This window comes from Odocoileus virginianus, chromosome 9 (assembly GCF_023699985.2).
Source record: "Odocoileus virginianus isolate 20LAN1187 ecotype Illinois chromosome 9, Ovbor_1.2, whole genome shotgun sequence".
Lineage (NCBI taxonomy): Eukaryota > Metazoa > Chordata > Mammalia > Artiodactyla > Cervidae > Odocoileus > Odocoileus virginianus.
Genome location: NC_069682.1, coordinates 28,232,216 through 28,252,597, shown reverse-complemented (window position 1 = coordinate 28,252,597; position 20,382 = coordinate 28,232,216). Strand labels below are relative to the sequence as shown.

Below are 20,382 nucleotides of genomic sequence, written 5' to 3'. Positions count from 1 at the left end.
ATGTGGATTAATTGTATCATGTTTTTTAAAAGATTACTTTTAATGGCAAAAAAAATTGCTTTAGTTTCTTGTGTTGAGGGAGGTAAGGTACTCTCATGCCCACTTCAGAATAAAACCAGAAGGCTTCAAATGTTAATTGATGGCAGTGATAGAAATGGGAGTTGCCTTCAGGGTTCTTGGGTCCTGATGTGGTTCTTCATTAGTTTAGGGGGCCAGCAGAGAGGGAGAAAGTCTCCGGAGGCCACTTCAAGGTGAGCTTTCCCCCTGAGTAAGTACTAAAGGGCAGAACTGTAAATAGTTCTAACCATTCCTAAACCTCTACGTGGCATGCATTCCTTCCCACCATTTTCATTTCTGGCTTGTATGTCTCCGTCTTAAATTTAAACAAGCATTGCTTTCAGTGTTTAATTACAACTTAATGGAAACACTACTTGCATTCAAATTAGCTTTTCGTTTTCACAACACGAATGTGCATCCAAGTTATTGTGTCATTATAATCTCATGTTATAATGGCTTCATAATGCAAGTCCCTGCAGAGTTGAATTACTAGTTTCCTATGGTAATCACCCATCACTAGAATATCATAATCGCATAAGCACAGTCCCCACATGCTTCCATTGCAATCATTTTGACATTGTAAGAGCATTTTAATAGTATTAGCATAGATTCTCCAGAGAAATCATCTCATTGTCACTACATTGCCATATAAGATTAATTGTGATGGAGCCCTGTCGTTGTGATATGAAAGCTTAAAAAATATTTTTTAAAAAAGTGACGCTTAGCAGTAAAGCATTTCACTTCTCAAAAGGTCAGTGCATTTTACAGGAAGGTTGGCCTTGAGACCTTTAATTGAAGAAATTTCCTTTCGCAGGAGGTGAGGCTTTAGTTTTCGATGTTTCTTTGTGTTTGTTGAGGATTCACACAACAGTAAGAAAGGAGGTCAGTTCCCTCTCTGTGGTACAGAAAGGAAAAGCAGACGTTGTCCCTGTCTTTAAGGACTTTGTAATTTAGTCAGGTTTATGACCAATTACATGCAGCATTAATACTCTTACGCTAATTTTTAAAAGAATTTTTTTTTATGTGGCCCATTTTAACGTCTTTATTGAATTTGTTACAGTGTTCTTTACCAGCTGAGCCACCAGGGAAACCCAATGTTACAATACTGCTTCTGTTTTATGCTTTGGGTTTTTTTTGGCCATGAGGCAAGTCGGATCTTAGCTCGCCAACCAGGGATCTAACACACACCCCCTCCATTGGAAGATGAAGTCTTAACTACTAGACCGTCAGAGAAAGCCCTGTATGCTAAATTTTGAAGTAACTGGTGTTACATACCTATGAGAACCACCACACAGGTGCTCCTGAAAAGAAAAGGGCTGCCAGTTAATAAAGGGTCAGGCAGACTGTATGGCAGGATTGGAGTCCAGGTTATCAGCCTTCCTCACAGTCCAGCTGGCGTCTTTGAAGCCGTTAGCCCCAGGAAGAAGGAAAGCCGTCAAAGACACTAGTGGGTTTCACAGCCACAGCCCCACCCAAGGATGAAGAAAAAGAGGCTGTGGGCATGAAACCGCTCCTCCGCTGGGATCTGAGGAGGGCATGGAAGCTGGACCTTGATCTTTCTCACCAACAGAGGGATGAGCAGAGATGGTCTCCCTAAGCACCACATCAAGGCTCAGAAAAGCACTTCCCAGGTCCTGACGCTCTCCTTGGTTTGAAGCCACAGGGTAAACTGGCTGTGTGTGTCAGTGACAAATGACATGTGATGCAGAGCCTGGCAGGGCACTGTGTTCACTGGAGGAGCCTCTGATCTTCTCTGGAGACACTGGGGGCGGGGATTGCAAACGGATTATCCTAACTCTTAAGGAATCCTCCTCTCTGCTCAATGCTCAGTGAGAGTCAGGTCACAGCCAGCATTGAGCACGGTGACAGGCCTGTGGCAGGCCTTCTAGAGATGCTGACGGATGGAGGAGTTCATTATCGTGGCTGGAGAGAATATGCAGGCTTCAGAGCTGCTGTGGGTCTGAAAACGCAGGGGGCAGATGTAGAATATGGACTCTCTGGTCGCATTAACGGCAGAGGAATTATATGATTAAAGATTGCCCATTTTCTTAATGATAGCAAATATCAGCATTCAGAGGGCTCATGGTCACTAATTTTGCCTTTCTTGAGTTATATGTGCCTAGAAATCTCAGAACTGTGCCATGGCTCAGTTTCCCAAAAGAACTAATAACGCTTTTAAAATTGGAGCACAATGAGATACAGATGTGCTTTCTAGGTGCTCAAAGCTGCTTTTCCCGACAGGCTGTGTGGAGCAATATTATTACATAAACGAAATTAGCTATCCTTCCTTTAGAAGTGATTTTGAATTTCGTAGGTAAAGTCTATGGCCCTCAACACCCTAATGTTCCTTGAGTTCTTACATGGGCATCACATGACATTCAACTCTCACTTCTCAGGCTGTTCTTCAGAGTAACTCTTGTCATATACTTTTCATTATGAATTCATATCAACAATTACTCTGATTACCTTTGGTTATCAGTTTTCTATTATTTTATTATTAGACATACTGAGATTAAAAAATCAGGAACTCAGGGAGATTTGAATCCAAGAGCACTAACCATAAGAACAGAAATTTTATTGATCTTGGGACATGACATCTTGATGCTGCTTAAAAAATACCAGTTTCCCTCTCTTGTTCAAATGTATTGAAGGCAACAGACATCATTCATGATAATATGCAACAGGTTAATCTTTTGATACAAACAAAAGTTAGAAGCTATACGATATCACTTATATGTAGAATCTAAAATATGAACATATCTGTGAAGCAAAACAGACTCACAGACACAGAGAACAGTCAAGGGGGAGAGGGTGTAGCAGGTGGATGGACTAGGACTTTCGGATTAACAGATGCAAACTATTACATATAGACTGGGTAGATAATAAGATCCTACTGCATAGCACAGAAAACTATATTCAATGTCCTGGGATAAACCATAATAGGAGAGAATATGAGAAGGAATTTATATATATGTATGACTGATTCACTTGGCCGTACAGCAGAAAGTAACACAACATTGTAAATCAACTATACATTGATTTTTAGAAAGCTAGAAGCTATATAATATCTTAAGTGCCATCGTAAGTTAATGCTAATGTGCTGTATTCCAAAAATGGAAGAAAACACAGAGATGGGACAGCACACTACTTTATGAAAATATCACTATTTCCCAAAAAGAAAGAAAAGCTAGAAATTTACCAACTACATTCATGTTACCAAAAAAAAGTTGACTTGCTCTGAGTGTGTCTTTGGGTAAATCACTTAGTCTGTGGGCCTGTTTTCTCATTAATAAGACAAAGTAATAAGCAAAGTGATTTCTAACATTCCTTTCAGATACAACTTCTATGATTCTATGTGAAGTAGCATTCAGAGAACTGTAAACTGGTTTTGTAGCCACCCCTCCAAGAGTTCACTGTTTAGATGTTAAACAAATGGGGATATAAATGTAGTAGAAAATCAGGCAAAACATTGCTATGCAAGGAACATAAAAAATATTGATCTTTCTAGTTCTTTTTCTGATTTCCCACCAAGGCAAACCATCCTATAACAAACTATATTATAGTAATCACTGTTAACTTCAGATTATTACTAGCAAATGAAAGAAAAATATTTTGCTACCCAGATGATTACTTTTCTATGGTCACCCTTTATATTGCTTATGACTAAGAGTAAGATAGAGGCGCTAGTATAAAATAATGGTGGTGATTAGCCCTCAGATAAATGATGCTGACTGTCTAAACTGGGACCCCCAGGTAAGAACTGGGCTGCACAGTAGGAGGTGAGAGGCAGGTGAGCAAGCAAAGCTTCATCTGTATTTATAGCCATTTCTCATCACTCACATTACCTCCTGAGCTCTGCCTCCTGTTAGATAGGGGATAGCATTAGACTCTCATAGGAGCATGAACCCTACTCTATGTGAATCATACTGAAACCATCCCCCACCTCACCCCACCCCACCTCCACCCTGGGTCTATGGAAAAATCATCTTCCATGAAACCAGTCCCTGGTGCCAAAAAGGTTGGGACTACTGGTCTAAGCAACTGAAAACTTTTGGCTCTTTCCCAAGTACCAGCTAAAATGATTCATTATCTAAGTATATGTGTACACTGATACATATGCATACATAGGTAATTACATTTTATATTGTTTTCAGAGTTTCTAATCATCACAGTACAGGTGCAGAAACTATTCTGAAAACGACTGTGTGCCAACTTTTCAACTAAGAATTATTTTACTTTTTAGTGGGCAGTGAGATAAGTATAAAAAGTCAATTTACTTGTTTTTTATCACTGTTTTCAGAAAGTGTGAAGTGCAGTCACTCAGTCGTGTCTGACTCTTTGTGACCCCATGGGCTGTAGCCTAGCAGGATCCTCAGTCCACGGGATTTTCCAGGCAAGGGTACTGGAGTGGGTTGCCATTTCCTTCTCCAGATATATACTCCACTGGTGTTCAAATTGATTTTAGGTGATATATGGACATTTTAAAATGTTTAAAAAAAGTATTTACTTATTTTAATGTATGTTAGGGGGAAAAGTAATAAACACTGCAAGCCTGTGATTTCAGATGTGTTTGCTTAGGATGAGGCCAAAGAAAAACAACAGGTTGGTTTAAAGAAAAATATTGTCATTAGTAGTGAAAGTAGTACATAGGCATAGCAAACACTCTTATTTTTTTTAACTTTTTAAAAATTAAACCTTTTATTTTATATTGGAGTATAGCCAATTAACAATGTTGTGATAGTTTCAGGTGAGCAGTGAAGGGATTCAGCCATACAGATACATGGATCCATTTCCCCCAAACCCCCTCCCATCCAGGCTGCCACATAACATTAAGCCGAGTTCCCTGTGTTGTACTTTAGGTCCTTGTTGGGCAAACACTTTTAAAGATATGAGAGTGAATCAAATTTGATGAATACCAATGAATGATGAATTTACTCATTCACTCTGATGAACATTATACACAGAGAGTTCAAATCAGGTACTCTGTGATAACCTAGATGTGTGGGATGGGGTGGAAGGGAGGTTCTAGAGGGAGGGGACATATGTATACCTATGGCTGATTCCTGTTGATGTATGGTAGAGATCAGAACAACACTGTAAAGCAATTATCCTCCAATTGAAAATGAATGAATTTTTAAAATGACATTTAACATCTCTGCAATGTCTTGTAACACATTTAATTTTTCTGGCCTATTAAGGAACTAACTCCTGTTCTGGAGGTAACATCCCCACAACACATCAGAAATATAATCTTGACTTCTAATTAGTCAGAGAAAGTTATTATCCAGTTTTAATTCTCAGACCTTTTCATTGATCCTGTAATTGACATTATTTTAAATGATATGGATATAAAAATATAAATGTGATATTTTATGGTGTAAAAAAATATAGATCGAGACACTGTGGTCAGACATAGTACAATTACTTAGTAAGCTTTCCAATTTTTATAGAATAAAAATCTAAAGTTTTAATGCATCACTCTTTTTAGAGAAACAAGATATAAATAAACTCTCCTTTAGTGACAGTGTTGTAAAATCATCACATTATATAGGAATAATTCATGAAAACTTGGGCTTCCCTGGTGGCTCAGAAAGTAAAGTATCTGCCTGCAATGCGGGAGACCTGGGTTCGATCCCTGGGTTGGGAATATCCCTTGGAGAAGGGAATAGATATCCACTCCAGTGTTCTTGCCTGGAGAATCCCATGAACAGAGGAGCCTGGCAAGCTACAGTACATGGGGTAGCGAAGAGTCAGACATGACTGAGCAACTAACATGTTCACTTTTCTTAACGAAAACTTATTTTAGCCAAAGTATTACTAAAAACAAAAATAAAAATAAGTAAGTGGAAACAGCTTCATCAGATAACACAGTATCCTTACATAATGCCTTATGAAAACTCCACATTAAAAAAAATGCAATTCTGATTTTTAAAAGCAAAATAATTTAGAAACTAATCATTTTGACCTCACTGTGGCAAGAATACGTAACAGCAAAGCCCAGTGAAATATCCCTAATGCTAGAAACTGTATATGTTCTTGTATATATTTTAAATCTAACAATTAAATGACATTCAGTAGGCAAGAATATATAGAACTATGTAGAACCTGCACAGAGACTGTTTAAACTTGAATCTCTTAGCTTGACATATTTTAATTTTTCCACTGAAATACTCTGATAGACAAAAAGTTAAAAAGGCAATACCTGGGAGGAATGAAGAAGGTCAGAAAGGAACATCGCAACTGGATCTGCTGAAATCCTCTATTTCCCTGGACACATAGCAGGGCAGATATGACTGTAAGGTCAAAGTCTCCATCATGTCTGTACTTAAAACAGCAGAATCTTCACTACTTATGCACTCAGCTGCTCCCAGATATTTAGTTCCACAGGAGAAAGAAGAATACTTGCAAACTATTCTTTCCTGGTTGATACTGGGGCAAGTTCAAAAGAACACAGAAGCCAAAGGGAATCAGTGTTAGGCCTTAGATCTGCACTGGAGGCCAGTGGCCCCTTCTGAAATTCCTGTGTTGTGTGAATTTGTGCAGTGGCAAATGGAGGCTCTGAGGTTAAAAACTGAACTTGGAGAAACTGCAGCCTGGGAAACTATAACTCGTAGAAAAGCACTGACTCATGAAATGATAGATATGCCATAGACCAGGGAGTGATAAATAAGAACATGTGTCAAATAATCTAGGCTAAAACTAGCAAAGACGTCCTTGTAGCCTTTCCTGGGTAAAGGTTGCAAGAATACTTTTCTATGGAACGGTTGGTAATGAAAACCACATTCTACCTATGTGTGTATTCTCTTATGTAAACATGCATGCCTTACTGTTCAAATTTAATCTGTCCCTCTAAATGTGATTCTATCAAATTTTGCATTACAGGAGACAGAGATATATATCTATGTATATATAATTATATATAAAGAAGAAATGAATTATATATTCATATGATTATATGATTATATAATTATATACATAATTCATTTCATCTTTGAAGAAATAATTCTCTTATTTGAACTTATTAATATGGACATTTTAAAAGCTTACAAATGTAGAAAGTACAGTGTAATGAACCCCTATGTATCATCATGCAGCTTCAGCAGTAATTCCAACTACAAACAGTTTTTGAAGGGAAAAATAATGTTTCCCAGCTCATACAAAACCATTCAACCAATTATCCCAAATATGACTAACATACTCTTATAAACCCACATGACAGTCCTCTAAGGATTTCTGGCTATCCATTTACTGCAAAAGACATTTTTAAAAAGAGCTTTTAAAAAAAACAACAAAAACTACAATTCTGTTCTGAAGCTGAACATGGTGGTTTTCCAGTATCAACTCTAGTATGCATGGTCGATGCAGACAGGGCACATCAACATCTTTGAGCTTTTCATGTCCCCAATGTTTCTTCAAATATAAGAGCTTATCTAACTTCCTCTTGGTTCATCATCTTTCTTCAGAGACTCTTCTGCTTTCATGGACATTTTCAGCTGATAATAAGGAGGCAGAAATTCAGAACACATCTTACAGCAGGAGCACAAGATGTCACCCTCTAGGGAAAAGATGTGTGATAGGACCAAAGTGTATTTTATATCCTGTTACCCTTTTTGATGGCATAAATATGCAGACTAGTCAAGGCATGTTTTTGATTCAGAGAGGATATTTTAGGTTAAAAATATGTGCTAGTTGTCATCACAAATATCTGGATGGTGATAGTTCAGATGGCAAGATATACTTGCTTACATGCATTTTATGGTTAACAGCTTAATACACTATGTAGAATTCATTGAATCATGTTGCTTTGATTTTCATCAGTTCAATCTTTTAAGTCACAAACATAAAGCTCTCCTCCAAGTAATGTTAAGAGGTTCCTGAACTGAGTAGACTCTCCAAAAATTTGTAGTTATCACTTGATTGCTCAAATTTGATAATTTTTTTTTAAACCCTCCAAGAATGGTAGTTTCTAGAGACCATTGGGTTTCCCTGGAGGTTCAGACAGTAAAGAATCCACCTGCAATGCAAGAGACCCAAGTTTGATCCCTGGGTCAAGAAGACCCCCTGGAGAAGGGAATAGCTACCCACTCCAGTATTCTTGCCTGGAAAATTCCGTGGACAGAGGAGCCTTGCAGGCTGTACAGTCCTTGGGGTCACAAAGAGCTGGACACAACTGAGTGACTAAGCACACACGTACATACAGAGACCATTATCACTGTAGCCTAGCCTGATGGGCTGAATTGTACCCCCTCTAAACATTCTTAGGTTCAAGTCCTAACCCCCACTATCTCAGGATGTGAGAGTATTTGGACATAGGGTATTTAAAAAAGGTAACTGTGTCAAAAAGAGTTTGTTATGGTAGGTCCTACTCTAACAGACTATGTCATGTAGTTGGAAGAAAAGATTAGGACACAGAGAGAAGACCATGTGATGATACAGGGAGGAGAGGGTAATGAACAAGCAGAAAAGAGAAACTTCAAAAGAAACCAAATCTACCTACAACCTTGATCTCGGACTTCTAGCCTCCAGAAAAATGAAAAAATCAATTTCTTTTGTTTAAGTCACCCTGTGATATTTTGTTATGCAGCCCTAGCAAACCAATACAGTCAGTAATAGAGGTCGTGTAGTCCAAGCCATGGAAGTGGCCTTTAATTACACCAGGGGGCTCTGGGTCTATCAAGTGAGTAGAAAATTTGTCAAGAGTCTGGCGAGGCATATGCAATATAATCTAATCCTTTTTGACAAATGTTGATGCCAATGAGGTGACAGCTCAGTGTATAGACCGAGAGTAAATAAATCATTATTGCAGTTATTTGTCAGGGCTTAATAGAAAAGCTTGCTGAAAAGTTAAGCAGATACCACACACAACAGATGTGGCAGCTGTATAATTTGAAATACCCCTGAACTAGGGGATCCACTTCATATTTCCTATAAACTTTCACAGACCAAGAATATGACATCTAACTTTTCAGAGACACAAGGAATGTAGTAGATGAGACCTAGAAAGGTGATAGAATAAACATGATAACTTTGAGACTGTAGGAAAGAAAATATTTTAAATATTCCAAAAATCAATAATATACAAATTTGAAAATAGTAAGCAATATTAAGAAAGACATATTTTTTGGTACACAAAAATACTAAGGATTTTATGGTTGCAGTGGACTTTCAATTGCACACGGAGCATTAAATTCACAATAATATTTACCAATAGAGTCTTCAAAGTGTTTTTAAAACACTAAATAATTACCCAATTAAGCCATTGCGAGATAAGCTGTCATTACTCTAGATTTAGTGGAAAAGACTAATAATTATTATTTTAACAGTTTCTGTGAAGGAAGACTCAGTGTTTACTGAACACAAGTGTGAGACACAGACCAGCCTTTTAGTGAATAGGGAACAGAAAAAGCAAAAGGTTGATTAGATAAGTGAATTCAGAGGAAGGCAGAGACGATTAAGAACTAAAAACCATGACCAGTGAGAACAGAGAATTTAATATGCAAAACAGAGACCAAAATTGGCAGAAAGCTACTTGTGAAAACTGCCAATATTCAGTGTGGCCGACTGACATTGGGGGATCTTTGGTCATGCCCTGAACAACATAATTCATCACGCCAGTGCTCAGGGCAGTCATGTCCAAGCAATTTATCATCATCATATCATTCGTCTGAGTAAGAGAGGGGGAGAACTTTGATTGTTAACCTCTAGGGAGACTGGATTTATAGCCAGCATCCCTAAGAAGGCAGCATGGCTCTGCCCTAAGCAAAATGCTTCCTGCTTCACTTCAGAGGAAAAGAGGGAACACCTTGCTTCCTGCACGGGGAGAGCAAAATCTAGGTCTGATCCTGTTAGATCTGGAATAAGGAGGCAAGGAAATGACATTTAAAGTATTGTCTGAGGCTACTTTAAAAAAAATTAGAAAGTAGTTAATGGTAAGTATAGATGATTCATTTCAAGTGTCCCTTGGTGACAAAATAATTTCTGCACTGCATCCATTGATATAACTACATTTGGAAAGAACTGTCTCTTAACAATGAATCTGTGAACCTTCCTCTATATTGGAAAACTTGGAAGAATGCTGAAATTTTAAATAATGTATTTATATAGAAAAATACATTTATATTTTATAAATATATAAAATACATTTACATATTGTAAATATACATTTTATATTATACATTTTAAGTATATAAAATATGTTTATATTTTATGTATTTATAAATATGTCTGTATCTAGATATAAATATATATATAAATTGCATTTTTCAAAATGAAAATGACAACCTTAATTCCTATCCTTTATGGACTCTGAACCTTTATGTACTTTACACTTTAACACCTGCTGCCCTTAGAGAATGTGATTAAACATCTAAATGCCATCTTCATCACCTTTGATTAAAATCACAAAGTTGACTTGAGTGTTGTGGAAACAAGTCTACCTGCTATCTCATCTGATAGTTAAAGGAACACTGGTCACAATGGCACACTTCTTACAGAACCTTCCCTCTCTTAGGCTCTCAAAATATCTGATAAACTGGAAACCAGTAATCCCTGGAGGCATGTGGCTCAGACCTTACCTGAGTGTATTAGTCCGAATAGGCTAGGTTATGCTGATTTAACAAACAAATCCCCAAACCCTGGGGCCTAAACCCAACAGAAGCTGATTTCTGGCTCACACTGTGTCTAACACAGAGTGTTGGGGGCTCTGCTGGTTGTCTTCATTCTATGTTCCAGGCTGACAGAACAGCCACTGTCTAGAAAACCAGTGGTCACTCTGGCAGAGGGAAAGAGAGCGGGGTATGCCTCTCATTGGCTTTTAAAGCTTCCACCTGAGAGTGACACAGGTCACTCCACTTCTATTTAATTAACCAAAGCAACTCCATGGCCATGCCTCACTGGAAGGGGACAGAGAAGTAGATAACAGTTAGGACTCCCATGCTGAGCAGGCAGAGACAGTTGTACTCAGAGAGCTAATGGTTTCTTGAAACAGGTCGTCAGAATCACAGAGCCAGTTTATGCCAGATGACTAAGTGGGAGCAGATATTTTATTTTTCGTCTTCCTTTTTTTTTTTAAGTGAGGGAGGAATGTCTATGAATGAGAAGGCTTTTTTTAAATGAAACATTTTTAGAAAAACACGAACCATTGAGAAACAGAACGATGCCATGTTCAGTATATGAAAAACACATTCAACAGCCATCTCAGGTTTTCCTTTAAACAATGATGTTCATGGGCAGTCCACAGCTTAAGGACTTAGCAGGGTTACTGTTTGGTTCACTGGGGTATTTAAGGCATGTAGAAGAAAGATTCCTCATATGGTAACACTTTAAAGTAACAAGTATGGATATTTTCCAAGATCACAAGCTCCTCCCATTCTCTGTAGTTCATTATTTTGTCTTCAGGCTTAATTCTGAGAGCAACTTCTACAAGCCTTACATAGGGGTCCACTGCCTACTACAATACCAGGTATCTTAGGGCCAAGCGCAAGACTAAGAAGGCATTAAATACATAGGGATAGACTTTTCAAGACTGTAAATGATCTGTTGTTCTTTGCTCCTATCTGGGTCAAATTTTAACTATGCGCACTGCAAAGTGTATAAGGAGATCAACCAGTCAATCCTAAAGGAAATCAACCCTCAATATTCATTGGAAGGACTGATGCTGAAGCTGACACTCTAGTACTTTGGCCATCTGAGGCAAAGAGACAACTCACTGGAAAAGACCCTAATGTTGGGAAAGACTGAAGGCCAAAGAAGAGGGTAGCAGATGATGAGATGGTTGGATAGCATCACCAGCTCAATGGACATGAATCTGAGCAAACTCCAGGAGATAATGGAGGACAGGGAAGCCTGGCATGCTGCAATCCATGGGGTTGCAGAGTTGGACACGACTTAGCGACTGAACAACAACAGAATATTTATTAAAAAAAATATATACACTATATATAGTTTAGTCACTTTTATAACAATAAAGCAGCATCTAGCCTCCACAAATAAACACAGCATTTCATAAAGTAGAACTCTTATCCTTTTTAAAATTGAGTTGCTATCTTGCTATCAACAGTCAGTCAGCTGTCTGATTTCTTTTTCTTTGCCTCTTGCACTGAGATTTCTTTTCGAAGGGGCTTGGTTATTTCTGGAATTACATCAGGCCTTCAGGATAAGAGCTGTACACCCCTCCTGCCAATGTAAAATAAAATGTAACTGGCCAAGGAGAAGTTCTACTTCTTAGGGGTTTTTTCTTACTGATATTCATTCTATATGACAGTGAATGTGACAGATCCTTTAGGATAGGAGTCAATGCTTGTCAGTGTTCTCCACTGGAGAAGTGATTTAAGGACGAGTAGACTCGTGTGTCTACATATGAAGGAAGTTCTCTAAACGTCCCCCCACCCCAGGTGTCACTGCACCTGAAGAGTCTTCAAAATATCACTTCGCGGCTGTAAATACATGATCATATCCGCACTTAAGAGTATCTGGAGTATCTTCACGATGGAAAGACCATGACAGTAAAATAAAGCGGCAAGCTGAGGCAGGCCCAAGGCTTAGAGGTATGATTTCAAAGCTTATAAAGGAGAACAAGCGTGGAATAGATGACCCTGATGCCAGCACAGCTGCCCGACTACGACCCCAGAGCACTTCTGCCCACCAACCCTGAGCTGGAGCCACGAGGGGCCCTCAGGCTCGCTCTGCGCGGGACTCTGCATCTCGGGTTTCAAGCTCGACTTTGCAGGACTTTAAACTTCGGGACTGAAGAAGGAAATGGAAACTCCAGTATTCTTGCCTGGAGAGTCCGAAGAACAGAGAAGCCTGGCAGGCTACATACAGTCCATGGGATCCAAAGAGTCGGACACGACTTAGCGACTAAACCACCACCACCAGACTTCTGGGCAACAAGCCACCGGCAAGCCTCGACCAGCCTCCCAGGCCTCCCGCAGCTTCAAGATCCCCGACTTTGCAGCTTCCCCGAGAGCGCTAGGAGAAAGGCAGCAAGAAGCCAAAGCCATAGGGACTCCTGCCCCAGGCGGGACCTCCGCCGCGGTCCCTGCAGGAGTTCACGCGCCCAGCTCTGCAGCGACAGCACCCTTCCTACCGGGCCCACAGCTCCCGCGCCCGCTCCGGTTCCCGGGCGCCTTCCCTCCACTCGCGGCGCGCTGCCTTCTCCCTGGGGACCCTCTGCAGGGCCAACTTCCCGGGTCTTTGACTTGTCCCCAATCCCCGCCCACTTCACCCGCCGGTCTAGTCTTCTCCCCGCCCTACGGCCCTGACCGCGCCCACCTGCCCTCGGCCACGCCCACTAGGCGCCCGTCGGCCCCGCCCCCGACCTTAGACTACTCGCAATGGTGTTGGGCCACGTTCCAGACTCGGCCACGCCCAGTAGGTTCCTGCCAGGCCCCGCCTTAGGCCCCGCCCCCGCCCCTTCCGCCTCCAGACTATTTGAGCTCAAGTTCGGGACGCTGGGCCTTCCCCTGAGCAGTCAGAAGACTTACAGTCTGAGAATCCGCTCAGCTGCTGAGCTAAGAACCCACTTCCTCTGCACAAGTCTGTTGTACCCGCCAGATATTCTGGAAGGAGAGGGTTCTCTTTCTAGTTCGGCTGAGTCTGAAGGATTAGGAACTAGAGCCCCCAGGGAGAAAGGAAGCAGTTGCATTTACCCCAGATCCCAGTTCTCCGTGTCAAAGTCTGGAACAGGAGGCCCTAGAAGCTATTTTGAGTTTCCTGCAAGGACAGCAAACCAGCTGGAGTGCACTGGCAGTTTGATGGCAAGAACAGAATTTAGATCAGCATCCTGAATACGGACAACGTTGAGTTTCTTTTTTTCTTTTTCCCTCCCGAATGATTTTTAAAATTGTGGTAAAATATACATAACATTTACTACTTTAAAGCATACAATTAGGTGGCATTTAGTAAATTCACGATGTTTGACATCAGTTTATTCCTTCATTGTTTCATGTTCATGGGCCTGAGGCATCTCTTCTTTAAAATGAGAGTGATGCTGTGAGCACTGGCCCAGGCACTTGATGTGACCAGATAGGCTTCCCTCGTGGCTCAGATAGGAAAGAATCTTCCCGCGGTGCAGGAGACCAGGGTTCGATCCCTGGGTAGGAAAGATTCCTTGGAAAAGGAAATGAGAACCCACTCCAGTATTCTTGCCTGGGGAACAGTATTCTTGCCAGGCAGGCTACTGTCCATGGAGTAGCAAAGAGCCGGACACAACTGAACGACTCACATGAGCTCTGGCCAGGCACTTGATATGACAAACAGGCTTTGTGAATACTTGTGAGTCAGTCTAGGAAACAGTGCAGAGAGCAGCTACCACTGGATAGAGTTTAAGTAGTACTCTGTGGTAATACTATTACTCTCTGCTCTTTGCACTGCTTTAACTTCATCCTGAATTCTGAGGGGGAAAAAAAAAAGATGAGTACTCAGATAGGAAGAACCTCCAGGTGTCATTTGAAATGACGGCAAACATTAATAATGATAATAACATTAATAGTAATAGATGTTTCCTGAGGCCACTTCTGCTACTCTAAGGACTGTCTATTATCTTAACTTTTAGAACACTCTACGTGGTAGGATCAATTTCTCCTCTGATTACAGATAAGAAAGCAGACAGAAAAGTGCCTTGTGCAAGGTCAGGGCTAGAACCCAGTTTGGTGATGTCTTAGCACCTGCCCTCTTAGTAGAGGACTGAGAACTTCTATATGATGCTAGGAAATACAGTAATATATTTAAGTTAGAAAGGACTTCTCTGTTGATCCAGTGGCTAAGACTCTATGCTCCCAATGCAGGGGGCCCAAGTTCAATCCCTGGTCAGGGAACTGGATCTGACACATGCTGCCTGCATGATTAATGAAGATCCTGCCTTCTTCAACTAAGACCTGGTGCATCCTAAATAAATAAGCAAAATTTTTTTGGAAAATATATATAATGAGAAAAAGAGGAGGAAAAAAATAAGGGTTTTGGCAAGGGGTGTTTTTGTTTTATCAAGTGGGTAAAAGTATAAGAAGTTGGTTGGTGAGGGATAGGCAGAGAGAAAATACTGGGAAAGCAGTGGTCTTTAAAGATGGGGGCTTCTTGCATCCTAGGAACCAAGAAGGGGGTAAAAATAGCACCCAGTGGTGGCAGAAGAAAGAATAAATGTTGAGGTTAAGAACTCCAGGGGTGTGAGTCTTGGAGAGGTGACTATTGCCAGGAATGACTGGGGCTCATATGAAGATTATATGATGAATAGATGGATCAGCGGAAGCTTCTGGAGTGATTTCAGTGCTGCCGGCTGCTCTGATTGTGCCATAGCCATGAAGCCCTATAAATGTGTACTTGACTGTGGTTGTTAAGGAGAGGCCTAGAAGTCCATTATTTATAATGTTATGTATTTCACTAGTCCACGCTGCCAGACGTGAAATTATACACAAGATTCATGTTTAAAAAAATGACTCCAGTTTTCCTTTATGGAAGTTACTAAATTCTCCACTGCCCACATTACACCCATGGTGGAAGATTTGTGATGGATTTCACATGCAGGCTCTTCCTTCTAGGACTTTATACCTTAAAAAGATAGTGTTAAAGAGAAACTGCTCTAGATTTTATTTCTCTTTGTTTTGAAAGAAGCAGCTTCAAAGAAAGTTCAAATTAATAGGTAATTTCAGGAGATATCTTCAGGAGATTTCTCAAACTATTGTGAACACGTGTGTTTGAACACGGGGAGTGAAATCATGCAAATTCAGTGTACAGCACTATTGTTAGTGAAACACCAAGTGTGGTCCTATTTAACAATAATGAAAATAAACGTGCTCCAGAACTGGACCCCAGATCTACTAGCCCTGATGACTGGTAGGCAAGAATGGATGAAAGAGTTCTTTTATGACGTCCTGCCGTAACAAATCATAATCTGCCATCAAGCCTTGTACCCAATGTCATTTGTTCCAGCCTTTCTTCCTGGAAAAGCTTAATTTGGAGATATTTTTTGAAACCTAGAATATCACTGTACTATCATCTCTCTGTGATGAAATAGTTGAGTTAAAAATCATATTATTAAGGAACCAAAGCTTCCCAAATCAATCTCTCTGTTAAGGGTTTAGTTCAAATACACTTTCATTTCCACAGTACCTGCTTTTTATTTTCATAGTATCTTTGAATTTTGACAGTACCTATACTCAGAAACACTAAATTGGCAAAGAGAATAAAATCCAACCCAAACATCCAGTACCCCTTGCTGTTTGGGTTCAACTTCCAGAAGACACTCAGGTTTTCATCACCCTAGTTAACTGTATTAAATATTTATGCAGAAATAAACTATAGGAAAAAAGTCTGGAGAAGACAAAATGTAAAGTAATCCAGATAATTATCATATGAGTGGCAGGGAAAAAGCACAGTTAATGATATCAGTTCTTGAAGAGCGTTGCTGTCAGGTTTTAATTGGTAATTAGAAGTTAGAACTTACACTGCTACAGAAATTTTTCTCAGTTTAATTTTTGGTCATAAAAAAAAAAAAATTTTTGGTCATGGTGTGATAAACTAGTCCCATCATTTCTAGGAAATCTGTTAGATGCCAATGTCACAAGAGAGATAGGACAGAGCTTTCCACACAATTCTATCAAACTCCTATTCTTTTTACCTCCCAGAGAATACAACTAACTATTCAATGTATTTTATTACTTAGAGGCAAAGAAAAAGTGGAATTAGAGCTATTCTAGTTCCTAAAGAACTAGAGTAACATAAACCCACCCTCACCGCAGTCCAGGAAATTATTTTTACATTTTTTAAAATATTCTTTTCCATTATGGTTTACCACAGGATATTGAATATAGTTCCCTGGGCTATATAGTAGGACCTTGGGTCTATCCATCCTATATATGAGCTTTATATCTGCTAGTCCCAAAGCCCTAGTGCTTCCCTCCCCCTTGGCCACCACGAGTTTGTTCTCTACGTCTGTGGGTCTGTTTCTGTTTTGTAGTTAGGCTCATTTGTGCCATATTTTAGATTACACATACAAGTGGAACCGTATGGTATTTGTCTTTCTCTTTCTGACTTCACGTAGTATGATAATCTCTGGTTGAATCCATATCGCTGCAAATGACATTGTTTTGTTCTTTTTATGACTTTTTATATGTACCACATCTTCTTTATCCATTCATCTATGGATGAACATTTGGGTTGTTTCCATGTCTTGGCTATTGTGAATATTGCTGCTGTGAACATAGGGGTTACATGTATCTATTTGAATCATAGTATTATCTCAGTGGGGCTTCCCAGGTGGTGCTAGTGGTAAAGAACCCACCTGCCAATGCAGGAGACTTAAGAGATGCAGGTTTGATCCCTGGGTCAGGAAGATCCCCTAGAAAGAAAATGAAAACCCATTCCAGTATTCTTGCCTGAAGAATCCCTTGGACAGAGGATCCTGGTGTGCTACAGTCCACGGGGGTCACACAGAGTCAGACACAACTGAAGCGACTTAGCATGGTGTGACATTATCTCAGTATATGCCCAAGAGTGGTAATGGGATTGCTGGATCATATGGTAATTCTATTTTTAGTTTTCTGAGGAAATTCCACAATGTTTTCCATAGGGGCTACACCAACTTACATCAGAAAACTTTTTGATAGGAACTATACTTTTACAAAGGAGTCATTACAACCATTTGTAGAAGCCAGTCACAAATTTGTCTTCAAAAACTATTGTGATTTACAAGTACTTTGGAAAAGTAGAGCATTTCCTCAAAAACTAGTGTTAACAAATGATCCAGCAACTCCACTACTGGCTATAGATCCAAGAAGTGAAAGCAAAGAACCAAACAGATATTTGTATGCCTGTGTTGATAGCAGTGTTATTCACAATAGCCAAAAGGTGGAAACAACCCACGTGTTCATTGATAGATGTATGGATAAACAAAATATAGGCTGCATATACAATAGAATATTATTTAGCATTAAAAAGGAATGAAATTCTGATAATGCTACATCTTGGATGAACCTTGAAGACATTATGCTAAGTGAAATAAGCCAGACATACAAAATGACAGATATTTTATGATTTCACTTACATGAGGTGCCTGGGAATAGTCTAATTCATAAAGACAGGAAGTAGAATAGAGGCTGGGGGTAGGAGGATGGGGAGTTAGTGTTTAATGAGTGCTGGGTTTCAACTTGGAGAAGATGAAAAAATTGTGAAGATGGATAGTAAGCATACTTGATGCCACTGAACTAGACACTTAAAAATAGTTAAAATGGTAAATTGTATGTTTTGAATATTTTAACACAATAAAAAATATTTGACTTTAGTTAACTGTTTGTAAATAACTTATGAAAGTTGACTTGAATTTCAACCACCTATTACTCACACTAGATTTGCTAGTATAAGTAAAAGGTCATAATTTTTAATTAGTTAGTTAGTTAAGTCACTCAGTCGTGTCCGACTCTTGGCGACCCCGTGGACTGTAGACCACCAGGCTCCTCTGTCCATGGGATTCTCCAGGCCAGAATACTGGAGTGGGTTGCCATTTCCTTCTCCAGGGGATCTTCCTGACCCAGGGATCGAACCCAGGTCTCCCACATTGCAGGCAGACGCTTTAAACTCTGAGCCACCAGGGAAGCTTATATCATCATTAACTTGAAACAACTTTTAAAGTGAATTGTCTGGGTTTTTTTGTTTGATTGGTTGGGTTTTATTTGTTTATTTTTGTTTTTTTCTGGCCTAGCAATTTCTTTTGGTATTTGCAACAGAGACTCAATGGTATTTGTGCTTTGTTGTTGCTTTTATTTAATTGCTAAGTCATGTCTGACACTTTCATGATCCCATGAAATCCTGGCAGGCTCCTCCGCCCATGGATTTCCCAGGCAAGAATACTGGAGTGGGTTGCCACTTCCTTCTCCATGGAATCTTACCTAAGTATCAAACTCATGTCTCTTGTCTTGGCAAGTGAATTCTTTACCACTTAGCCACAGCGACCCTGTGGACTGTAGCCTACCAGGCTCCTCCGTCCATGGACAGAGCCACCACGGAAGCCCTACGTGGGAAGCCTAGGTGCTCACTAAACCTATTTTCTTCTCTTCCTCCTCCCGGGCACATAAAGACACTACATTTCCCAAGCTCCTCTGCAGTTAGTTATGGTCCTGTCCCTAAGTGCCAGACGATAGGATGTGGAAGAAGTGCCTTTGTGAACTGACCTATCAAAAAGCTCCCCCACGGGCCCAGACATCCTCTGCTCCTTCTTCACTCTGACAGGAGGGAGACAATTCCTCAAACGTGGGTCATGGAGCCACAGGAGAGAAGTAGGCTGTATCTGCATGGCCATGTGAAGGAAAGCCCTCCTACCAACCTTGACTACCAGAAAATATGAGTGGAAAATGTACTTTTAGACCACTGAGATGGGATTATATGTTACCACAGAGAGCCTACCCTGATTAATACAGTATTTGTCCAGGTAGAAGAATGAGGTGGTTCCATATGCAAAAAAGATGACCCTCTTTAGCAAGTTGTTATTAACTAATACAAAATGCCTTTTGTAATGGCTTCCAAATACTTGAGAGAACTACTTAAGTGTTAGAGGCATCTGTTAGCACATGATAACATAATTATTGGTCTCTAATATTAAATACAATGTTGAAAGATACAGAATGAGAAACAGAATGATGTAAAACAACACCCCCCCAAAAAAAAACTCTGCAAGGAAGTTATTCGTTAACTGTAAGTACAAGCATGTGTGTCTGTTAAGAATGCCAAATGGTAGTTTTCTCAGTGTTGAAAAACAAAACAATGTGGATTTGAAGCAAACATTAGAAGGGTGACTTGAATGTATAATTCAAATAACTTGACTATTTTTACCTTTTAAGTAATATGGATAATTTCTTTGTTTTCATTTCAGGAGCTTTAAAATGTGTGTGTGTTTTACCATGGATTTAGTTTAAATTGCTTTTCTGAAACCTTGTTTAAGTACTGGTTTTAAATATTTTGTGCTATGTAAGGAACACAGCCTGTGCAACCTTACGCTAAAGAACTCTTTTTCTGTGAGTAGTTGGCAAAATTGTGTCTGACTTAGTAAATATTGTTAAGAGAAGTAACGGTATACTGGGGTATGTAAAAATCATGTTGTAGCTAAAATAACTGAAGAGTTTGCTTCCATTTCTAGATAAAATCAGAGGGGTGGGGGGATGTTAGGCCTTCTGTTAGAACGAATCTCTAGACAGAGTGTGCTGGAGACAGCTCTATCCTCCGTCAACACAGAAAACCAGGTAGAACCAGCCAGTATCTTCAGAAGCAGCTCTGGAGTCTGATAAACCTGACTTCAGTTCCTGGGACCTCTTCATATCTCTGAGCCAGGCTGTCCTCATA

The 20,382-nt window shown here is 39.8% G+C and overlaps 1 protein-coding gene across 1 annotated transcript in view; it reads right to left on the bottom strand.

The window, feature by feature from the left end:
- The window catches only part of PTER (phosphotriesterase related), a 75,883-nt gene extending 62,628 nt beyond the window's left edge, over nt 1-13,255 (bottom strand). The window contains exon 1 of the mRNA XM_020881350.2: nt 13,145-13,255. The gene's annotated coding sequence lies outside the window, so the exon portion shown is untranslated. The remainder of the gene's footprint in view (nt 1-13,144) is intronic.
- Between the last annotated feature and the right edge of the window lie 7,127 nt (nt 13,256-20,382).